At 41.4% G+C, this 23163-nt stretch overlaps 1 protein-coding gene across 2 annotated transcripts in view; it reads left to right on the plus strand.

The window, feature by feature from the left end:
• The window catches only part of LOC306978939 (thyroid hormone receptor alpha-B), a 157765-nt gene that overhangs the window by 42185 nt on the left and 92417 nt on the right, over window positions 1-23163 (plus strand). For both annotated transcript variants that reach the window (XM_079577687.1, XM_079577688.1), the window contains exon 3: window positions 16042-16130. The gene's annotated coding sequence lies outside the window, so the exon portion shown is untranslated. The remainder of the gene's footprint in view (window positions 1-16041; window positions 16131-23163) is intronic.

Here is a 23163-nt window from a genome sequence, read left to right on the forward strand (position 1 = left end):
ATGCCTTTGCCAAACGCTCTGATTGTAGACATATGCTGGTGCTGCCTGTGTGAGCCAAGAGCAGGGCAATAACAACAGTGTCAGCAGCAGCAGCAGCAGCGTCTCTACACACACAGAGGATTCAATAGTGAGGGGAAATCAGTCTTAATAACGTTACATTTCAGCTGCATACGCCTCACACCAGATGAATGGGGATTTGGTGTTCTCAGCAGTAGATAGAAGGGTTTTAAACGGGGCTCATTGCATTTGAAATACTCACCACTCACGTATGTACATCAGTTGACCAAAGTGTGACACAGTTACTATTCGTAGCTGCACACGTTGTGTTTACATATATTTATTGCCTGTGTGAACAAACTCAGTCGGACAGTTCAACATCCACTACAGCAATGCAAACTTGTGTTGCATCATCATGTTGCAGCATTTTTTTTTGCTTGTTTAAGTAGTTCATGTTTATTTTAAATCCCCATGTGCTGAAGCGGTGTACTGCTAATTTGCATATACTTTCTTATTTGAATGCAATCAGGACCTACTATGATCCTAGCCACGATGCAAAGAAGGATTTAAATGGTCATATATTATGTAAAGTAATGTATTTTTTCCAGAAATTGATGATGAATGAAGATAGGGATGGGACGATATTGAAATTTGGGGTCACAATTATCTTGGCCAAAATAATTTCGATTAATATTATCACGATATTTGCCTATGGTTTAAAAAATCACTGAAGCTGTAGACATGATGGGGATTGGTCAATTATTCATTATCTGCTGTAAATGTCATATTGAGTGAGACATAAAGTAAGTATTTAAAGGCACACTGCGTAACATTTTGGACTATACTGTTGTCATCAATACAAAACATGCAGCTAATGAGCAGCTCGACACAGAAAATGCTATTTCTGCAGTGGGTATAATCACAGAATGGATTTGAATGAGGAACTAATCTACTGAAACGGATTCAGAGCCGCGACCCACTTTTGGGCCCCAACCCACCAGCTGAGAATCTACAGCACATTTACATAGCGTCATACATTCACTCATTCATTCATTCACACACCCTCACACATCAGGTCTAAAACTCTCTCAAGTCCTCACATCTTCACACCTCGTACTCCTTGTAACATAGTCTTAATCTTTGCTTGTGATTGCATGCACACTTCTTTCTTAGGTGAAATTCATTGTGTATTAAGAAGTACCACGCGCATTTCGACACTGTAATAGAATTCAATCTTGCCTCGTCGTCTCATCGCGTTGTTTGTCCATTAACTGTAAAGCCTAATATCGTGTGTGAGGCAGGTCAAGGCAGGTCACGCTGGCTAGAGTCCACGCTGCCTCACTGAAGATGATGTATGACTTCACAGCTGCGTGAGTGTTGTCATCATTTCAGTTTGTGAGCTTTAAGAGGCGAACGGTTCTGAGAAAACCGCTTTAGACTGTAAGCGGAGTCAGCTACAAGCAGCCTTCAAGTATGACACCGTAAAAAATACAATTCTGGACCTACAGACTTTGTTTGATTGGACAGTATGGCGGGAGAGGAGTCGGATGTGGGGAGAGAAGTTTAGCAAATTGTTAGATGAACTCAAACCAAATCAAATAATGTTGAGCCCAGCATATGTGCCACTGCCCAAACCCCTTGGGCATCATGTAGCAGAACATTGGAATTCTCTCGTCTGCAAATAAATATATTGATTTTCTCGACAGCACAACACGACATTTAAAAGATAAGATAAGATAATCCTTTATTGATCTCGCAATGGAGAAAATCACTTGTTGAATCACTTGTTCTTTGTGACGACATTTAATCACTTGTTAAATGTCATGCAAACACATGTCAGTGTCCTCCGCTTGTCTGTGCCAAGGTTAAGCAAAAAAGTGAGAGTGAAGTTTTACTCGGAAGGCATTAGGTGTGGGAAATGGAAAAAATAATGGAAAAGGCCAAAAGAAAAGAAATTCATTATGGTTAATACAATGATGAGATGCATAATGTGCAAAAGCAAAGCAGAAAAATGTACTGTAATATTCAAATTTCATTATAAGGCCAAAAAGTGATTTAGTTGATATTCACACTTAAAATTAATAATAAACTTAGGACCAAAAGATGTTATTTTTAAAAAGTCAAATAGAAGTTTTAACCGGGAAAAAAAAGGAAGAGAGAGAAAAGTTATAATTAGGTGTGACCTTCGTGAGTTCAGGGGCTGCACTTGTTTATTTCTTTTTCATGTTAACTTTAAACTTCTCGATCTGATCCATTTCCTGGCACAGCCGATCAGCTTTAGCTCAGCTCTGGGCTGTATTCTTATCTCCAGCCCTGGAGAGATACAGATAGGGGGATTAATTGACCTGCCCTGCAAATGTTACAGTGTACCTTGCCATGTCTAAGTACATAATGTACAGAACATTAGGCCGCTCTAACTGCACCTTTGCACCACGTGTTGGTTGTAAATACTCAATTTACTTCAATATATAAACGGGGGGAAGCTCTTATTTCTGCAACTGGACACTCGGAGAGATTGACATTTATTCTACGGGACTGACTTGGCTGGTAAATAGTTTCTCCCAGACGACTGTTTACGTGCCTGCATTAAACAACTATTTGACCTTTGCTTTATGATTCCCTCATAATCATTTTGGCGATCTCTTTTCTCTCTCATCATCAAAGCATATTAAACAAAGGCAGTGCCGCGGTGAGATTACAAGCGCTAGTGTTTGCAGAAGAGTTTTGTGATTGAAATAAATCCATAAAAGCTTACATGTGGGAGAGGGTGCCATCTTGGTTTGCTTGTAAGAGGTTTTAAAGTGGTTCTTGTGACTCTGTGGTGTCTGTATCAGCCTGTACTCAGAAATACACTTTCTGTGAATCGAGTGCCAAGAGATAGATCATCTAACCTGGTTTCAGAGCTGGAGGAAGTGAGTAAAAAGACTGCCACATCTTATGACTTTTATCTTTACTGCAGTTACCACGATCATGCTGTTTAAAAAAAAAAGAAAAAATCGACACACTCCTTGATGTAATGTTGTGTAATGCGACAAAAAGCAGTAAACATGCTTGAGGGAGCATAATAGGGCAATATTATATTATCATTTAAAAACATAGTGTTGTGTTTATCTCTACAGACAGTGCAGGGGGCCCCAGGGGGAACATGTTATTGTTGCCTCTCTCTCTCTCTCTGACTCTGGCTCTTGTTTCTTCATGGGGTCATAGCCAATCTCCCGCCCATAACAGTAGGGATCTCTCTGCAATAGCTGGGATTTCAGAATGTACTTGTTGCAACCCCTGGCGTTTGTTAGCATTCACGTCAGGCGATATAGTTTTGTAGTAGCGTGCTGTTGTTCCTTTCGTTTCGCCTCTGTAAATGGCTTGTTGACGTGTTGGGTAAATGATGGATGGGGAGTTTGTGGTTTTTTACCTTCCTTGTAGCGCTTTGAATTACAGTTTAGTCTGGCACTTTTGTTCAAACTGTCTCAAATATTATGATTTATGACGTGTCACTTGTGAGACATAATAGCATTAAGCAAATGCAGCCTGAAGTCGTTGATGGGAACTACAGCTGCGACCTAATGCATATTTATCTGATTTGCTACTAAAAGTTTCAGTGGAAGCATGTGCCCATTTTCTTTCGTAGTTAAGTCAAAGAAATGCACTTCGTTTCCACGTATATTAAGAAGTATTGGCCAATCAGAATGCTCCTTACATCAAATAGACATCTTTTTCTGTATTAATATTTGACGATTATTGAAGTCTTCCAAAAAAAAAAGCTAAAAATACATCTTATACATCTAATTGCACACTTATGAATATGAATGCGTGCCAGTTCTGCCACAGGAAAGCATTAGGACTAATTTATGTACAGTATTGTGAATGTTCATAAACAACACTGGGACAAACCATTAGGCTAAGATGAGCGATGCTAAAGCCTGTGTTTTGCACTTTAAACCGCTCCGGTGGGGAATCTGCGGCACATGTGGTTATTTATAACGAGGACGCGGTCGCCCCGCCGATGTGATGACAGACGTGTACATGGGAGAAGCTGCAGTGTCATAGATAACAGATGTGTGCCGCTCGTGGCATCATGTGGCGATCGTGTTGTTCTATTATAGAGGCTGGACCCGCTGGTGTGAATCATAACGAGCGCAGTGCTAATAAGGAGCCGATAATTTACACATGCAAAGGCCCACAAATCAAAGAGGGCTATTTATGAACACACAGTGACGCCAGTTTGTCAGGTACTTGTAAATTGCAGTGTGGGCAGTCGGGCTCAAGTGGTGCTTGCTTTCTCTGATTAACCTAAACCCGGCTGGCCAATGAATAGGAATCCTAATCTTAACTTGGGCCGATCTCATTTTTGTCCATAGCTTTTCAATTGTCTGGTCTACCAGCCAAATGTGTAGAATGAGCCCAGACCTGTTCACCACAACTGCCTCTAAAATCCTGCACTGTCACTCAAACAGTTGTTGTCATGCAAGAGCTTAATATACGACCTGAGGTGGCAGTAGTGAGCACAAAATGAACAACTTGCATCTAGCCCCTTTAATGAGTTTTGTATTTGTTCATGAACTATGACATGAGAGTGTGTATTGGCTTCAATTTAATGTAGTTCACATATAGTTCTGGTTTAGCACTGGTATCGCATGTTTTATATTTGTATTTCATTTTAATTAACTTCTTTTTAAAGGTGCATTATGTAACTTTTTGTGCATAATAGACCTTTTTGTGACCCAATGGCAATGTAAGTGGTCAACATGGCGCTTTTACTTTCGATCACAGTGGCCTATACAACGCTCCAGGTCCAATTGTTTTGTAGGTTTTCGGATGTGAGGGCCCCACAAACCTTCCAGAAACTCAATTGACTAAAAACAATTGATCCTGGAGCATCATAGAGACCGCTGGGATAGAAAGTAAAGGTGAAATACTAACCACTCGGTCACTAAAAGGTCAGATATGCATAAACAACAAGTTTAGTTTTTCACATAAAAAGTTCCATAATGCACCTTTAAGTGTTTGTCCTGGCACCTCAGTATGGACATGTCCATTGAGTGGTGGCCCAGGGCACTTATATATATTATCTTAGGATGACAGTACGGCTGCTAAGACTTGACAATCGTGTTTTAAATCTCAGCATTCTGATAAACTTATAATAATTAATATTGAGCCTCTCTGACTGGGGTGGTATCCGGGGAGGTCAGCCAGATCCCTCTGCTTTCCCTGGCCCCTCCTCTACTGTAGAAACACACTTGTATTTTTGTCCATACTACTCAGCTCATTAGTCAAGTTGGAACTCCTATTTTTCTGGGGTGGCGTTACTGAATCAGCAGTGTTAGTCTAATTATAACTGCCTGCCATTGCGCAAAAATCTTCAGACGTGAATTACTCTCTTAAAATTGCATGGTGTGTTTTGTGATTTTGAAGGCCCTGACGCGATCATACATGCATGCTGCACCAGGTCATGTCCCAAAGCCTCTCGTCACGTATGCTCCGAAGCTGCTAACTAAAAAAAAAACCCCGCTGCCCCTGCCTTGCGCCTTGTTAATGACATGGCTGCACAAAGAAACTGTCTGCTTTAATTATGGAAGAGTGTTGGGCAAACGTCTCCTACTTCAGCTTTGATATCGTACCCTTTCCCTGCTCTTCCCTCCTTTTTTTTTTTGCTGCTCCCCCTAATGGGCGGCCTTTGATTTGCCCTCCCCCGTTCCCCATCGAGGAGAGGTGGACTAATCCTCTGAATCAAATGTGTCACCTACTCTAAGCGCGAATGAATAGAGCCTAGATTACTAGTGGACACTAATCGCATTTCGGCTCCTCGATGATAGCGCCTGAGCTGGCGAGGGCTACTCGCTCTGGGAGTAGTAAAAGGAGGTCCCCCATGTTTCGGCGGGCGCAGCTGTCCAAATTCACCTGTTGAGAGTGACTCACTGCTGCGTCTATTCATGACAGAGAGGGGTTGTCTGTAATGCTGAAGCATCTTTCCGGTCAGTTGTCCTGAAGCAAACTGCATGAAGCTAGTCTAGTTCCAACTGGGTGCACCAATGGCCTATTAATAACAGAGACAGTAACTATACTTGATTTGCCAGTGAAGCCATGATCTAAGCAAAGCAAAGCAAGCACTGAGGCTAACTGGATGCTAACACGTCCCTCATTGTCTAAGTAAATCTCACACTTAAATGCTGCATCTATTTATGACGATTAAGCATCAGCATCCACCAATTCAGAATGCACCCTATTGTCTCTTGTTAAACCTAACTTAGAGAGGCACCGATCCAGCTTTTTTGATACCGATACTGGGGTTTGAGAATCCGCCGATATCCGATATTTACCAATACCAAGAGACTTTCTTAAAGGGACAAGATGCAAGTTAGTCGGATCAACAACTTTTTGAGTGACTTTTAGAGGCAGTTGTAGTGAATAGGTCTGGGCCTATTCTATGCATTAGGACAAAGCTGCAACATGTAGGGGGAGGAAAATACTTAATCTTCCCAAACCAGAGTGGTTTTCTCTGAGTGAAAAACTAATTCGATCAGTTAATTAGATCAGTTAACTGCCACCTTAGGTCTAGGGTAAGGGTTAACAATTATTTACATCCAAATCTCAAAGCATATTGACTGGAGAGCTTGCAACCTATTATGCCAGTGTGACACCTCATCTGAAAGCCAAGACCTTCTAGTTTCTAAAAAAAATGTTAAGGTTAAACTATAATACCAACACTTGGCTTCAGCAGTGGTTATTTTATTCTATTTGGCTACTTTAAGTATTTATATGGTAGTTTCTGTCCCAGCCTTAATTAGTTTTCGTTAGCATTAGCATGCTCCCGCTAGCTTTAGCATACTGATACTAACCGCGGCATTTTGCGCGGCAAGCAAAATATATTTGCAGGGGTTAAAACAAACTCAGCGATTCTCCAGGTTCTGAGCTTCAAAATGATATACAGCATGCCCATATTCATATTGGTTGAGAACCAAAACTGGTGTCGGTTCAGTATCAGTATTTGTAGCCGATACCCGATATCGTATGTTTTCCAGTATTTTTCCACAGATCCCTAACCTGCATGCTGCGGTATGAAGCCAACCTTTACAGCATGGCTATAACCCTATTGATAAGGGCTGCACGATTCTTTAGGAACCACTGCATTAACGTATAGACAGCTGCGGATCCTACAGCGACTCTACAGTTAATCGAGATGTAGCTGGAGGAGAGCCCTCTTAAATGTGAAACGTGATGTAAAGTTTAGTGCTCTGGTAATGAGTCAGTCTTATCACACTAATCATTTCTTAATCCCCAAAATGACCTCTTGAATAATTAAAATCATTACCTATAATGTCGGAGCCAGAATCTAAACCGCAACTCAATTTGGTGCCAAGAAACTTTGTGCCCTTGACTCAGACATGGCCGCCCTGCAGGGAGAGGGCTATATGCTTCATGGTATCATTAACCCCTGACGTGTGGCGGCAGGAGACGGAAGGGGCTGGAAAATGTAAAGAAAATGACAGGAAACATAGTGTAAAGCCATATCTAATTACTGGACCTCTGAGGCTATGAATACGCTTTGATATAAGCCCTGTTTACCGTCAGTCAGTGCACTGGAAAACACGATTTACTCGCTGCTGCTTAAGCTGTATTCTCCCGCTTTAGGCGTGAGAATACTGTATATAATGAGGAGAGATGACACTGTTATTTTGTGGATCGCGCCACTCAAAAAGTTGCTTTAATTATTGCTCAGTTCGAAAGAGACATGAAATCGGACTCATCTTTTGGAATAAATTGAAGGTTGTTTGGGATGGCGATGGGGAGAGAGCACAGCATTCAGGAAGCATCCACCCTCAGACCACAGCTTTAAAGTCTTTTTACTATTTATTAAATGTGTAGCATTATTCCAACCTTCAGTAGAGCTTTTTCAGTGTAGCAGGATTGTACTCGGGGTAAGGTTGGTATAGTGTCTTTCTTTCCCCCAGGACATAAAGGCAGCTGTCCTAATAATTATGTAATTGGGAGAGAGTTAAATGATAAAAATATATTAATTGAAAACAGTTGAATTTTTTAACATTGTGCACTTGGACCTCATTTGCTTTCACTCCAGAGCTACTGAAGGATGTTGTCTGCCCTGGCCAGTGCTTCGTGCAATGCTGAGGGCACCAATGTGAGGCTGACAGCAGCTTGTGCCACAGTAAATTGTGCGGCTGACAAACCTTTTTGCATTGTCCTGTTGCTGCTCGCCATGGCCTTCTCCATGCCTCTCCTTGAACCAGCCGCAGTGCCGCCTCTCATCACCGAGGCCTTGTGCAGTAGTCATCCATGCTCTGATTGCTTCACTCTCATCCCTTTATCTCTTTCTCCCTCTCCATCTTTCTCTCTCTCTCTCTCTCTCTCTCTCTACCCTTTTTACGACATTGATTTCGACAAAATTGCAGTCCTTCAATTGACATCAGCAGACCCCGCCTCCACACCCAAAACAGATTGCAAATCGCCCGAAGGGCACCAACAGTAATAGTTTTCTGTCCCTTTCATGTTCGAGGGATATACAGCGCTTCACAAAAAACATGGACGCCATAACACGAACCGTTAAACTTTAGTGTGCACACTTAACGGTCAGGGTAGGCCTCCAGGAAGTCGCCGTATGGACATGTGTCGAAGTTTGAACATGCCGATTCATAAACAGTGGGGACTGTAAAATTATATAAGGTGTCCACCATATGCCACCCGACGAGTGGCATCAAGCTAATTTTAACCCCCCCCGCGAAACATGTCCGAAGCATAAACAAGCATGCTAGTGCGACTGAACATGGTACTAATGATCACATAGACACCAAAACGCTTTTGATGTCGAGTATAAAAATAAAGGACTGAAGGTGTTTAAAGGCTAACCAATGGAAAGCAGCAACATCTCAGAGAAAATACAGAGAGAATTCACCTCCTACTTAAATATCTTCAGTTTTTACTAGTAAGTGCAGGCCAGGGCATTTTATCTTTTCCATTGCTAGATTGGACCAGTGCCTTAGCAGAGGTCTAGTCTCTAGATGTCTCATTCCGGATTTTCTTCCAAAGTCTTTCTGTACTTTCTTTGTTCATCCCCCATGTTTTGATTGAGTCATTACCGCCCTCAGCTTTGTTTCATCCCATTAGGTTTTTCCAGTTCAGTGTAAATGACATTAATTGGCTTCCAGCGTCAGAGAGCAGGGTTCTATTTTCAGTCGCACCGTTGTCACTCAGGTGTTGATATAACTGTACTTAGCAGTTGTCAAGACGTCTGTCATCAGCCTCCTACAGTGGATCCACACTTCTCTTATGTTGGATTGCATAACGTTTTGACATTTACGTGATTGTATTAAAGCCTTAGAACATCCAGCTAATTGAAAATATATCGCTAATTAGCTATCGTCTTTGCCACAAGTTCTTGGTCAAGATTTTTGTCTTTTTTTGGGGATCAATGTACCGTATTTTCCGGATTATAAATCGCTCTGGAGTATAAGTCACACCTGCCAAAAAATGCATAATGATGAAGAAGACAACATATATAAGTCGATCCAGAGTATAAGTCTCACCCGCCAAAAAATGCATAATGAAGAAGAAAAAAACATATATAAGTCGCTCCGGAGTATAAGTCGCACCAGCCTTAGCAACTAAACATGCCTTCTCTTGGCATCATGTCGTCCAAGCTCTCATTTGCAAACTCGTTGCTCTAGCTGTGGCCATCTAGCTTTTAGCTCGCTTTTAGCTTTTGATATATGTCACACCTGAGTATAAGTCGCACCCCCAGATAGATTATGAAAAAAAAGTGTGACTTATAATCCGGAAAATACGGTAGTTGATTTGATTCTGTCTCAGTTTGTTTCTGAATTCTTGATTGGCTTAGCAACTCTCCTCATATTTCATCACGTCGGATCCCAAATTTTATCCCTGCCTTTTTAAAATAAACTTAATCCACATCTCCTCTTAAATTTCGCCACCCACATTTTCAATTTACCCACCCAAAATCAGCCTGCTAAACCGGCTAAAACAATTTGAACTCTCGTGGCAGCACCCTATATTCAAAACATTTGCAGACTTAATTAACATACACTTAAACTGTAATGACAGTACAATCATCTCAGTGATATTAAGCAATCACTTACAACTAACATCTCTTTTGTTTTGACATGCGCTGACTCATTGGAGATCTCAGCATTGTCATCTGTGCACATTTTTCATTTCATTAGGCAGAGCGTTTGTATGTGGTTTCTCTGGGGCTCCCCTCCGCGCACACAACTCTCCACAATTGATTCCCGATGCTAACCTCGACATGCTAAGCTTCCTTTTCATCTCGGCCAAAGAATGCATCCAAAACCAGAACATGTTTTGTTTTTTAGCTACATAAAACAGCTCGAGTGGCATGAAGTCCCCGTTTTTCTTCCCAACATACATGAAACCCAGATGTGCGGTGCCGATTCGCCAGTAGAAAGAGGCTTCACGCTGCCATGCTAAGCCATTGCGGTATGGTTATACAATGCCAACAGTCCATGAAGCATATGACATGGTTTAGGTCCTCGCAACGGTGGAGCCAGCCTTTATTACAGGAGAATGATTTTTACAAGTCTGCAGCTTGTGGAGGTGAGACAATTAGATTTAATTGAAGTGGAGCATTATGAGTGAGTTATGCCCCGCGGAAAGATACAATCAAAGACGCCACTGGAATGATCATCGCTTGCAGAGGAGCATGCAAGAATAGAGAAGCTTTGTGACAAATCAAAACTTTCACATCAACCGCTCGCTGTCTTTAATGCAATTACTCACTGTGCAAAGACACAGTTCATTATAAGCATTACTTGTTTCCAAAAGTTGTCTGATTTCTCTTTTTTGTATGGGAGACAGAGGTGTATGTATTCAGTCAAAAAGACCTTTGTGCGCTTGCTATTGCTTTATGGTGTTACTGTTATTGTTTTTTTTTGTTGTTAGGAAAAGACATGTGTCGTTTCAAAATGGGATTTGCTTTTGCCCATATTCCAATATACTGCTCCTGGGAGACAGTGTGGAGCTATAGGCAGTTAACATATATTATCTTCTATCGGCGTCACATGAATGGATAATGACAAGTCACATTTAAATCCTCGTTTGATCTCATTTGTAGCCTCCGCCAGGGCTCCACAACACTTAGACCACATGCTCTGTAGTTCCTGAAGTGCTCTTCCTTACTGCTCGATTTCCTCACCTTTTTGGCATTTGATGTCTAAACCTGCGGCGAGGCTACGTAATTCTCAGGACTAGCGCTGGGTGATCAGAGCAGTGGGAAGGGCCGGATTGGGAGCAATTACGCCCGACGTCCTGCCACTGAGGAAGGCTGTTTGTGCGTGGACCTCACAAAGCCATGGGTAGGGGATCTGCTTCATGCCAAGTCCTGGCGCTTTGGTTTGGAGAGCTTTCCCACAGAAATGCTCCCAGGATAGCCATGATGCAATGTGCTCCCCCTTAATATAGAGACAAAATGCCCAGTCTACCCGAAGGTCTCTGAGATGAAAGAGATACAGCTTGTATGATTGTTAAGAAGTAGGATTGCATAATGCACCGTATGGCTGGCAGGTGCAAGTAGCTTAGGAAATATTCGGCTTCCAATGTATGATGAATTAATGAAAAGGGCTGCATGAGTTTTAGTTTAATGGACAAAACAGTGACTAGACCACAGCTAAGTAGATCAAAACCAGGTCAAGTCCAAACCACAATACATTTTGAATTTATTTTAACTTGTAAAACCATCACAATGATCTGCACTGTTATCACGAGTTTGTAAAGACAGTAAAGACTTTAAAAGGCATTTTTTCAGTTGACTTTAGTTCACTTATACAGCATGCAGCAGGCCTTTGTTCATGAAGATGCCACTCGCAGACATAGATCTTTATAGATGCCCATGTAGAGTCTCACATGACTTTGGTCTTTGTAGCAAATTTTATCCCTGAGGCAGAACAGTCAGGCAACATTGGATCTTTTCCTTCCGCCATTACTCACCCAAATGACAGGACAGTGAATATCCTAAGAGCTGCCCACCGAGTTCAAACACCACAAGTACAAGAAGATATACTCCAAATCTAAGTCATTTTGCATGTGGGGAATATAGTTGTGGGTAATCAATTAAATACAATGTAAATTCACGAGTGCAGCTTTTTTTTTTTTTTTTTGTAACTTTCTTTTTATTGTTTTTTAAGTTTTAAACATTACAAACATGGGATACTTGGGATATTAAAAGTAAAACTTTACCGACAAAATGGTTTTAACAATGTGAAGTTGAAGTGAAAATTGTCCATTTCTCCCATTTTTCTTAACACTGCTCTTCTTGAGTCCTCAGTCTATGGGTCAAAATCTCCATCTCCAAAATTCCTTTCACAATTTGTAGCCAGTCTTTAGTTGTTGGTGGTTCCATTCTGTACCATTTTTTGGTAATAGCCTTTTTACAAGCTACTAACAGTATTTTCAGTAAATATTTATCATTTTTTTCCACATTACCCTCCATGAAATAAACAAAATATAACTGCAAACATGTTTTAGGGATTATATAGCCCAATATCTTCACAATTGTAGAATATACATCATCCCAAAATGATATGAGTTTTGGACATAACCAGAAAACGTGTGCGTGGTTTACATTGACCTCTCCACATTCTCTCCAACAAGGTTGAACCCTGGATACATATTTGGCTGTAATTTTAGGAGTGATAAAAAATCTAATTATATTTTTCCAGAAATGTTCCCTCCAAATTCTCGAAGAGGTAGTTGATTGTTGTGTTCTCCAGATATATATCCATTGCTCTTCTGAGACAGCAAATCCTAGTTCTTTTTCCCATTTCTCCTTTATGTCCAAAGTGTTACAAGCCCTCCTCCCCAGCAAGTGCTTGTAAATAGAAGATATAGTTCTATATTTTTTTGGAATGGTATCACGAGTGCAGCTTTAATAGTGAGTTTGGTTCAGTCGTGGTCACCACGTAGTGCCGACTGACTGACGTTAATGGAGCTAATCGAGGCCTCGCCCTGAGCTTTTCCTGAAACTGCAGATAATGTACATAATGCACCTTACAGTAACAGCGACCACTCAAACTTCCACATTAGTCAAGCTGATTCACAGATTCACAATAAGCCTCAAGTCAAAAAGACCTCTATTGACACTGACCCCATTCTTGCTGTATTAAGTGATGGGCCTCATGTAGAAGGTTAGAGACATCTGGAGTTTCATACGAGATTGTCTAATGTCCAAATCATGGATCTTGTGATTGATGCCATTTCTTTTGCCACAGTCAGAGGCCACTGATGTGTCTCTGTCTATTTACCACATTAACTCTATGCTGCATATATCCTTAGTTTAGTCAAAGCAGTGCTGTGATAAATGGTACTTGTTTGCAGTGGGCAGTCTTATCTCTCACAGCTCCAGGATCCACTTAGATACACTGTATAAGAAGATGGCCATCCACTCTGTGCAAATATAGCATGAGCATGTGATCACATGCCTCCCTCACGCTTCTGAAATTTGACATGACTCGAGATGCAGTTTCACATGCACTGTTCAGAACTGAGTGTGCTTTCGCTAGCACTCGTATTATCACTGCTGTAATGCCTGAAAAGGAAACGAGCCTGCCAATTTACACAAACAGGCCCTCTGACCACCACCATCCACTCACTCACACATCACTTTTATACATAAGGCACGTGAAGAAGTGTCTTGCACAAAAACAGTTGCTGGGGATGGGATTTGAACCGCCGAACTTCCAGCTAAGACCACCCGCTCTACCGTCTGAAAATGTGACATTTACAGTCACACCCCCATGAATCCTGTGGAGGCAGAGAGAGGCGCTTTCATTTTGGGTTTGACAAGCCGGTGATGGTTAACCACCTGTCAGATTCCTGCTGTAACAACCACTACAGCCCGGGCTCTGAGAAATTTGAGACATCCTAGGCTCTTCAGTCTCTCTCTGGTTCACAGAAGCCACAAATTATATTATGAGTTGGTTGGCGCTTCAGCAGGAGGCCGGCATATGACTGTGTCTATTGAAATATTGTTTGGTTCACACAGAGCCACCTCTTCTCCCTGTGCCCTGTCCCTTTCTCTGTGCCCACACCAGGCTGCTGGGGAAGAGCCCTCCAGCTAATTAGAGGCTTGCCAGTGGAATTTCACCACAACAAAGGCAGCTATTCATTTCGGTGGGTCGGTGAATGGGCTTCGTTGGCAAGCGGCGACAGCGTTTTTCTGAAGAGTTAGCAAAAACTATGAGACTTTTCTTTGAAGAGTGTCTTCCTCACACAAGACACAATATAATTCTTCCCCGCCAACGGCTCTGCTTGTGTTTGGCCATATTTCATGTCCACATTGTGGGAGGGCAGATCTGAGCTGGCCCCAGTCACTGGCTGTCGGTGCAGGGGCTAAACAGTTGACCTCTGCTGGTAATGTGGTGCTTGGTGTGGTCTCTCTGCATGACACATTCAGTTTTAATGCACACATTCCAGCATAAAACCAGAAGACAAACAGTTTTACGCCAGCCCATACATGTCATGTCCCAACCTATGACCTTATTTGTCTACATTCATTGGTACTTCCTGTTCTTTCACTCTAATTATCCTTAATCCATCACCTTTATGGGCCACACTCCTGACTCCTGCCTCAGAAGGCGATTTTTCCAGGTTGTGTCTTACATTCCTGTGTGCAATTTGTGTCTGGGGACTACGTGAAATGTTTTAATGTCTGCCATCACATCAAGCATCCCAAATCTCCACAATAGATCCCCATACAGTGCACATCCTTCCTGCACTTCCTGTTTGAGTAAACATAAAGACATTAACAGTTTCCCTGAACTTCCTTGTTGATATCAGACCTTTTCACGCAACTTTTTCCATTGTGTTATCAACTCTGAAGTATAAAATTAAACTGTGGATTATACCATGATCGCTTCTCAAGTAGACATACAAATATTTATGTCTATTGCATTATAAAAAACGTTTGGTTCTCAAGGGTCTCCTGATAGGCATGTTGGATTTTTGTTGCAAATACTTTTAAAATATGTTCCAATATTCTTAGTTCTTGAATGCAGCGATGGGCCTGGTGAGTAGCTGGATGGGAGACCATGTGACTATACTGGGTGAACTGGTTGGGTGGTGTGTGAGTGGTTGAGGGTTTGGCGGCAAAGATGTGTGCAGCCGCCGTTCAGTCAGTCCACCCCTAAGGCAAATGAATTTCCTCCCCTTAACCATTAGGCCACCTTTAATATTTTGCATAGAAATAAAACGTGTACTGTAGTGTTATCATAAAACTGCCGCATCATTAGTATTTCTCCATTAGAGCTTGAACGTGACTGGGGCCCCCAAGACAAATGTTTGGCTTTTATGTTTCCCTATATTAGACAAACATGCTGCGCTTCCTACGGCCATGCGTGTCGTCACATACGAGGAAAAGAGAAAGCCATAAAACACCACAAAGGGAACAAAGACGGTGTCGAGAAAAGAAGGAAGCAGTTTATGAAGGACAATAAAGGAGAGAGTCAGCAGTAGAAAAGTACAGGGCAAAAAAAAAAATGGCTTGTGCAATGCAGTAATAGAAACGAATGGAAGAGGCGACATGAGAAATAGGACAAAGGGGAACAGGCTGCAGGAGGAGTATCGACTGTCCCGCTTGGCCTTTACAGTGCAGCCTACAGCACAGCCATGAATGTCAGTCAGTCTACCAGAGAGCAAAGGGTTCTGAGAGAGAAAAATACTCTTGGGCTTTTACAGTTAGATTAGTTTTGTATGTATCTAAATGCATTCTTCATACTATGGAGCAATGAAGTGTTTTGAACTGAACTTCCACCACCGTAGCCAGACGCTGCCTTGGCTCTTTACTTTCCCATTTGTTGTCGTACAATTACACACCTTCTTGTTTATAAACTACACTAATAATATATCTTTGGGGATTATTAAACAAATGATCCTCTATTTGCATAATTAACAACGCCACCCCCTTTGTTTCCCCTCTGGTCATTCCTCCCGCAGTTTATAACTTATTTTCTATATGCTTCCCTTGTTCTTCACAGCTCCTGACGGTCTCGCTTGCTTATCTTGCAGGGCGGACACGGAGTAGGCCGGCCTTGCGACGTATGCAGTGGGGGCTGTGGAAATCATTAACCGCACAAGAATCGCACACAGTATGACAGGTACGTGCTAAGGCGCTAATATGAGCCCCGTTCATTCACGCCTGTTGCAATTCATTGTCACGCCATAGATAGTTTTCATTGGCATCACTTGGAGGGCAATAACCATGGTAAACGTAGTAACCATGGTAAACATAATAGCCACAAAATTGTTTTTAGACACTTGTCAAGCCCAGAAAACAAAACAAAAATTGAATGAGCTATGCATTTTGCAAACACTAACTTGTGAATTTATTTCAGCGGGGCTTAAAGCAGAACTAAGTAACTCATTGTCCGTGAGAGTAAATAAAAGCAGAAAAGACAACGGTAGAGAGGGATATTGTGCATTCAATTACACAATGTAAATAAATTTTTTCACTCAAACTTGGCTGTAAATACTGCTAAAGTGGCGCTAGCTCGTAGTTAGCTTTGCCCGTTAGCCTGTTAGCTTCTTCTTCGTGATTCCATTAGTGTGTATTGCACCTCCAACCCGGAGGCAGGAAAGTTGCAATTGTGGTTTTCTGGCCAGAGACCCCCAATCATCCCATTAACACTCCAGAGGGACTACGGAAAGGATTTATTAAGGTAAACAAGTTACTTAGTTCTTCTTTAAACAAATCAACACATCAGCTCACTTGTTGTATTTGCAAGTCTGCTCTTTCTGAGACTTTTGTTTAACTTTTAATAAACAGTGTTTCAGACAGTGCAGGATCATTAACCTGCATTACCATGGCGCTTGCTAGTGTCTTGACCTCCAGGAATGTCACATGGAAACTGTCTATCCCTATCCGGGTTCATTTTTATATTGTTCTGTGATGGTTGTTCTATACGCTACACATTTGCATTTGTTGGCTTCCACATTCGAAGTTATTGCACAGGAAGTACGCTATGTTTTGTTCCATAGCGGGGGGATCGAAATATTGTTATCTCAAAACAAAGGCTGTTTTGATAAATGCTGAAATCGCAAAAGAAGACATTCAGGGAAAGCGTTATATATTGCTATAGCGGCTATGTGTTTTGGACCTAAGCCCTTTGATTTTTTTTCCACAAACAGCCCGGGAGCATCCGCGCAGGTTTATGTATTGGAGCGGACCACTAATATTAATAGCAGCTGCTCCAGCAAAGTCAAAAGGGACATCAGCAATCTCGAATTACCACTGTGGTGCACAATGTAACAACACAGAGGGATTGGCTGGGTGGGCTAAGGTTGCACTATATGTTACGGGAATATGAAGGAGCTCTGTGCAGATGAGTGATTGCCTGATTATTATTTGTAAGAGGTTAAATTGGATGGAAAAGAAACAACAATGTTTTGCAGGATCATTTCCTTGTTGTTGGGGCTTTCTTTCCTGGATAAGTGGGTGTTTTTATGCCGCAGGGTTACAAAATTGCAGGCCTAGATAAGATAGAAAGCACTTTGACTATTTTTGCTGAGATCATAATCGTCACATGGAGCTGCTGTTGCTCTATTGATTATATTGTGACTTTAAGGCTGAGAGAGGCTATGTTTATTGAGCGGCCTCACAATATATGTGTTTTTGGTCAAAGTTTTACTCTTCCTCTGGTTTCAAAAGGCTCATCTTGGAATCATTGGAACAGACTGAATCCCTTCCAACAAATGTGCATGTTTACTTTGGCAAAGTGAGTTTCATGTCTTCCCTGAAGTGGGAACTACTTTCAAATACAAAGAGCAAACTGTTTGTGGCTTGGTTTTTTCATCCGATGTGATTTGATTAGTTGTGCGACTGATGCCTCACATTGATCTTCAGTGTGTCGTATGCCAACAATGTCAACGTTTGTGATGCTCTCACCGCTTTATTTAGTCCAAGGGTCAAAGCCAAAAATATGAATTTGAAATCAAAGCAAAGTCTTCTAATCTAATCCTGTGTTTTTAACAGTCTAACATGTAGAGTCACTCATAGGTAAGCAGTAGGCAGCTGATATTACATTGTCCATGTTCAAAAGTTTCTTCATATTTCAGAAATTCATAGTTATGCCCATAAACAATTTGCAGCAGTAATGCGCAAAGACTTTTCCGTAGATAAGGCCTTCTCTCTCACTGCCGCTTGTCCAACTGGATAACTGTCTCTCGCACATCTGTTCGAGTCTTCATGCTTTCTGTTACTCGATTACATCACTTTGTAACCGGAGTCGCACAGCTTTGGGAACAGCAGTCTTTGGGCATAATTGCTTAATGTCTGTTGGGCTTTGTGCGCTATTATTTGCAAACCGGCGCTAAAGCTAAGCCTGCTAACGACTTGGCTGCTCCTAAATACAGGAAGCAGGTTGAATAATCACGCACTTGATTTGTGTGAGCGTTACCGTATTTTATCCCGTGTCCTTTGACTCATTACTTTCTCTCCAGAGTTTGTTCCTCTCACACACTACCGGTTCTTCCCGTTGCAATGCCGGCACAGCTGGGGGAAATGGGAAGCACATGATTGCGTATTAATCCCTGTTTAAGTCCCGGCAGCATTAGGCAAAAGCAGCAGAGGCAGATAATTCATAGCGTCCCCGGGAAAGAGTGACAGAAGAAGCCCCCGGAGTTGTTTGGACAGATGTTTGCGGAGAAAGGCTTTAATGGTGGAGAGAACGCAGCGGACCAAAGGGGGACGGGTGTCATTCAGATGTGGAGGGAAAAGGAACGACTCGGGTGGGATGCACTGTGGCTTGTGCGTGCATGCTTTAAAATGTGAACAGAGAAAATGCTATGGGCCGTCACTGAAGTCTCCTGACAGCAATGACATGCATTCGAATTTGAGAGAGCTGTTGCCCAGGCATTATAAATCGCACTTGCATACAGCTCACTCTGGTAGCATTTGACCTTTTATGACGGCAGTACAGGTTACTGCCGTCATAACCTAAAATGCATAACCTAAAATGCATACATTTTAGGTTATGCATTTGCTTTTTAATGGCCATTGTGGATTTTATTTGATTGTACAGAAAGAATATACATGTTATGTGCAAATTGCAAATACTGACATATAACAAAACAGCCTTTTTTCTCTCACATATAATGTTGGAAAAACCGAACCAGACATTTTCAATTACTATTTTGATGCCTTTGAATTAAAAAATTGCATCAGGTGATGAAAATTTTCACAAAAAAATATGACAAAAAAGTGGCGAAAATGTGACAAAAAAGCGAAGAAAAAGTGAAGAAAAATATGAGAAAAATGAGACGAAAATGTGTCGAAAAAGTGTCAAAAAAGTGACAAAAATATGACAAAAAATGGCAAAAAAGTAAAAAAAAAATATGAGAAAAATGAGACGAAAATGTGATGAAAATGTGACAAAAATGTGACAAAAAAGTGGCAAAAAAGTGAAAAAATTATGAGAAAAATGAGAAAAATGTGACAAAAAAGTGTCATAAAAGTGACAAAAATATGACAAAAATATGACAAAAAAGTGGCAAAAAAGTGAAAAATATATGAGAAAACTGTGACAAAAATGTGATGAAAATGTGACAAAAATGTGACGAAAATGTGTCAGAAATGTAATGAAAAAGTAACAATAATGTGACAATAATGTGTCAGAAATGTGATGAAAAAGTGACAATAATGTGACAAAAATGTGACAATACAACTAATAAATAAAAAATAAAAAAAACCAAACAAACAAATAATTGCATTACACATTATGCAGTCTATTCTGTGTTCTGGGTTTGCATCTTTTTACACTTATTTTTAGCCTTAATCACTGAAACTAGACTTTCATATTTGCTGCATCAGCAACGTTTGTGCATAGAAATAATATAGGACTCCTAAATATGTCTAGACTGTATGGAAATGCTCTAATTAAGAGGATGAACATTTTAAGTACAAAGGCAAAATCTATCAGCCTCCACTGTCCTGCACAAACATGCTGATGTGGTAGCGTGCAGTATTTCCCCGACCGCTAATGTAAACATGGGACATTTTTATTAGATTCGCCTTGTCCTTTTCGTGGCAGCGGGCTAACCAGCTTACAGGGGCATAAACACCCGCGCACTATCACTGCCCGCCATCGCCACATGAGAAAGTGCTAAGCGTCCGTGCTGAATCACTTTACCTTGCGAGGCAGCTGAGTTGACAAGATTAGGCTTGTCACACACGATAGAAGTGACAAAAGACGCAGCCTCCTCACGCCTCCTACGGCTGCAGGAAGTTCAATTTAAAATCCCCAAGCCCTGTCGGGTGTCAGGACACAACAGTGATGTATGCACTTTCCCTTGTAAACAGCGGCAGAATGAATGAAGCTAATGGCTATTGAAAAAGCATGTTATTGTTTGTGTTTTGTGGCACAAATTTTGACTAGTAATGTGTTTTGTAGTAGTAGTAAGTAAATATGTAGCAGGTGTACTAGCAGATTTACTATAGTGAGCCTCTAGAGAGTAGTACTTGTCAGATTAAACAGTGTTCTTTAATAAAAAAAAGAAATATTGCCGATACATGTACGCTTTTGTCAATGAAGAAGGAGAAAAAAGAATTGTATGCAATGGAACAAGTAGGAGGATATTTTAGAAGGTGTTTTTTTTCCCCCCAGGAAGTGAGTTTTTGTGGAGGGGTGGGGGTGTTGTAGACATTACGATCACACTTGGAGGGTCAAGGGTGGCCCGTGCGTGCGTGTACTGTAAAAAAAAAAAAGTATGTGTGTGTCTTTAAGCAGGAGCCGTGGAGAGGGGGTGTCGGGAACGGGTGAAGGCGGGGGCGCAATCAGTCCCCCCACCCCCCCATCACGGGGCTACAGGCAAGCATTCCTAACACCTCATAAATCTCACCTGGTGCAGCCCTTGCAGCCCCGGCCCTGCTGACATAGCTTTAGCTTTTAGCATACACATGTGCGCAAAATGTGTAGCCTGCAATTTTCATCTTTTTTTTTTCCTTTTTTTTTTCAGAGGTGGTTCGTAGCTCGCGCCCAGATGCACTGTATACGTGGTATGCGTTAAATTACACACAGCCAGTAAAGCAGGAGCCCAAAAGTCAGTCATGTCAACAGCACGACTGAAATTGGAAAAATAGCATGATGTATAATCTGTCTGTCAGCGCTACGCGTCTCGTCGCCTGTTGAAACACACATGAGCGAAAAAAAAAAAAAGACCCAATAAGACACAGTGACAGGCTCATACATGTTCTTTGTTTTTTTCTTCTTTCTGCGGAGTTACCGTTAAGTTAGATTCCCCCATGAACCTCGAACATCTGCTACTCACACGCACTTTTATAGATTAGGTGAATAGAACGACTTTATCTTCATTTCCTTGGCTCAAATCTGAAATTTTCGTTTTTTGGTAATGCTTCTAATCCAAATATATGAACTAAGTGTAGTGGTATCCGACATTAGTAAAGCAATACCGTATTCAGTGTCAGCTGGTTTATTTCAGCGCCGCAGATAAGATAAGAGATCATTTTATTGATTGCGCGGAAATTAAAGTGATCCTGGGCCCTGCTGTGCAAACTGTTTTATTATTGCAGTATAATTTGATAGGTCACCTAATAATGTTTATTTATCTTTTATGGTCCTGGCTGTAAAACTAGTCAGTGCAGCTCAGTGCGAGAGGCTCATTCTCTAAGGAATGACTAGATGTCAGGGCTTAAATCTAGTAAAATGTATTGTACTAATGGACTCTCGGAGGCTAAAGAGACACTGCAGATACCCTTGTCGCGTCTCCATGGAGCATCATAGCCGTTGGTTTGCAAAGTTAAGATTAAAGTCAGCAGCAGTCTCATTCAGATCTATGACAATGCTGTTCAGTCTGTTGTCAATACAGGATCTGTGCTGCAGGAAATGCCTCTGAACATGTTAACAAGACTTTTTATTGAAACATTTTGGGGATTCTACTGCCAGAGGCAACTGTATTAATTCTCCGCAAATATCAAATCACACAGAAGGAGCTCAAAGCATCTACTGCTGAACCTGTACATTTAAGACAGGTTATTAATAACAGCTCAGTTCCTTCCTATCAAGGGTTCTCTCAAAAATATTGACTCTCGAAAAGCTTGGACAAATACTGGCCTGTGTTAGCAGCTATCTTTATTTAACCTTGAATGTCTAGTATATATTTATATTTTTTTTAGTCGATGCATTTCTTACAGTTTCAAGGTGGCTTTGAACTATTTGTACACTGAAGGTATCTCTAACTTTTTTGTACTAATGACTAAAAAGATGCAAAGTGAGCGAAGGGTCTGTCGAAAGTCAGTTCAGGGTGGGTGGCCATGAGTCTTAGACAAACGTATGGGAAACAGTGGTCAGTCGACTGATTCACACAATTACAGGTGACCACAAACCCTGCATTCTTAATAATTTAGAGTATTCTTTGCTAATGACAAAACTACATAACTACCCCCGTGTTAAATTTCCAGCAGTCATGTTGTTCCATACAGGCAATTGAGCGCGCACGCCCTCAGACAAAAACATCAGACGAAGAAAAAACATCTAATATTGCACCGCTGAAGTGTAGGTCCCGAACCCACAGATTTACATTCCAAACAATACAACTCCAGCTAAACTGTTATTCAATTACATTAGAAAACATTACTCTATAATTTATACATTAGCCCTAGAAAATATATGATACCTAAAAATACATGATTTGCTACTGTAAACATAAACGATATCTTAACCTAAGTCAACAGGGAACCGCACAGAGACTGCAGCCTTCAGTCATGCGTCGCGGTGGGCACAGGGTAGACTCGGGCAGGAAGCCGGTCCTATTGGCCATGGCAGCGGCTCAGCGTGCACCTTCCTGCTTTTGAAGACCTCTACCTCCCATGCTGTACATTCAAGCCCCAGGACCCAGTGTTAGAAAGTTAGTTTGAACTAAAATATACCTGTTCTACTTGGACAAGCAAAACCAAATCAATACCGGACATTTAGATAGCAGATTTCTATGGAAATAATAGTGCTTGTGCCTTACTTTGTTTTATGATTCTCTTAACTTGTGCTGTCTCCTGCAAGATTTTATCATGTCTTGGTCAGACAGTCTCAGTGAGAGATCTACCTTAACAGAGAAGGACACTAGTCTCAGGACATAAGAAGACAAGCATTTTGTTTTGTTCTGGCAGTCAACATGTGCCCA

Source organism: Gobius niger, assembly GCF_951799975.1.
Source record: "Gobius niger genome assembly, chromosome: 19".
Classification (NCBI taxonomy): Eukaryota; Metazoa; Chordata; class Actinopteri; order Gobiiformes; family Gobiidae; genus Gobius; species Gobius niger.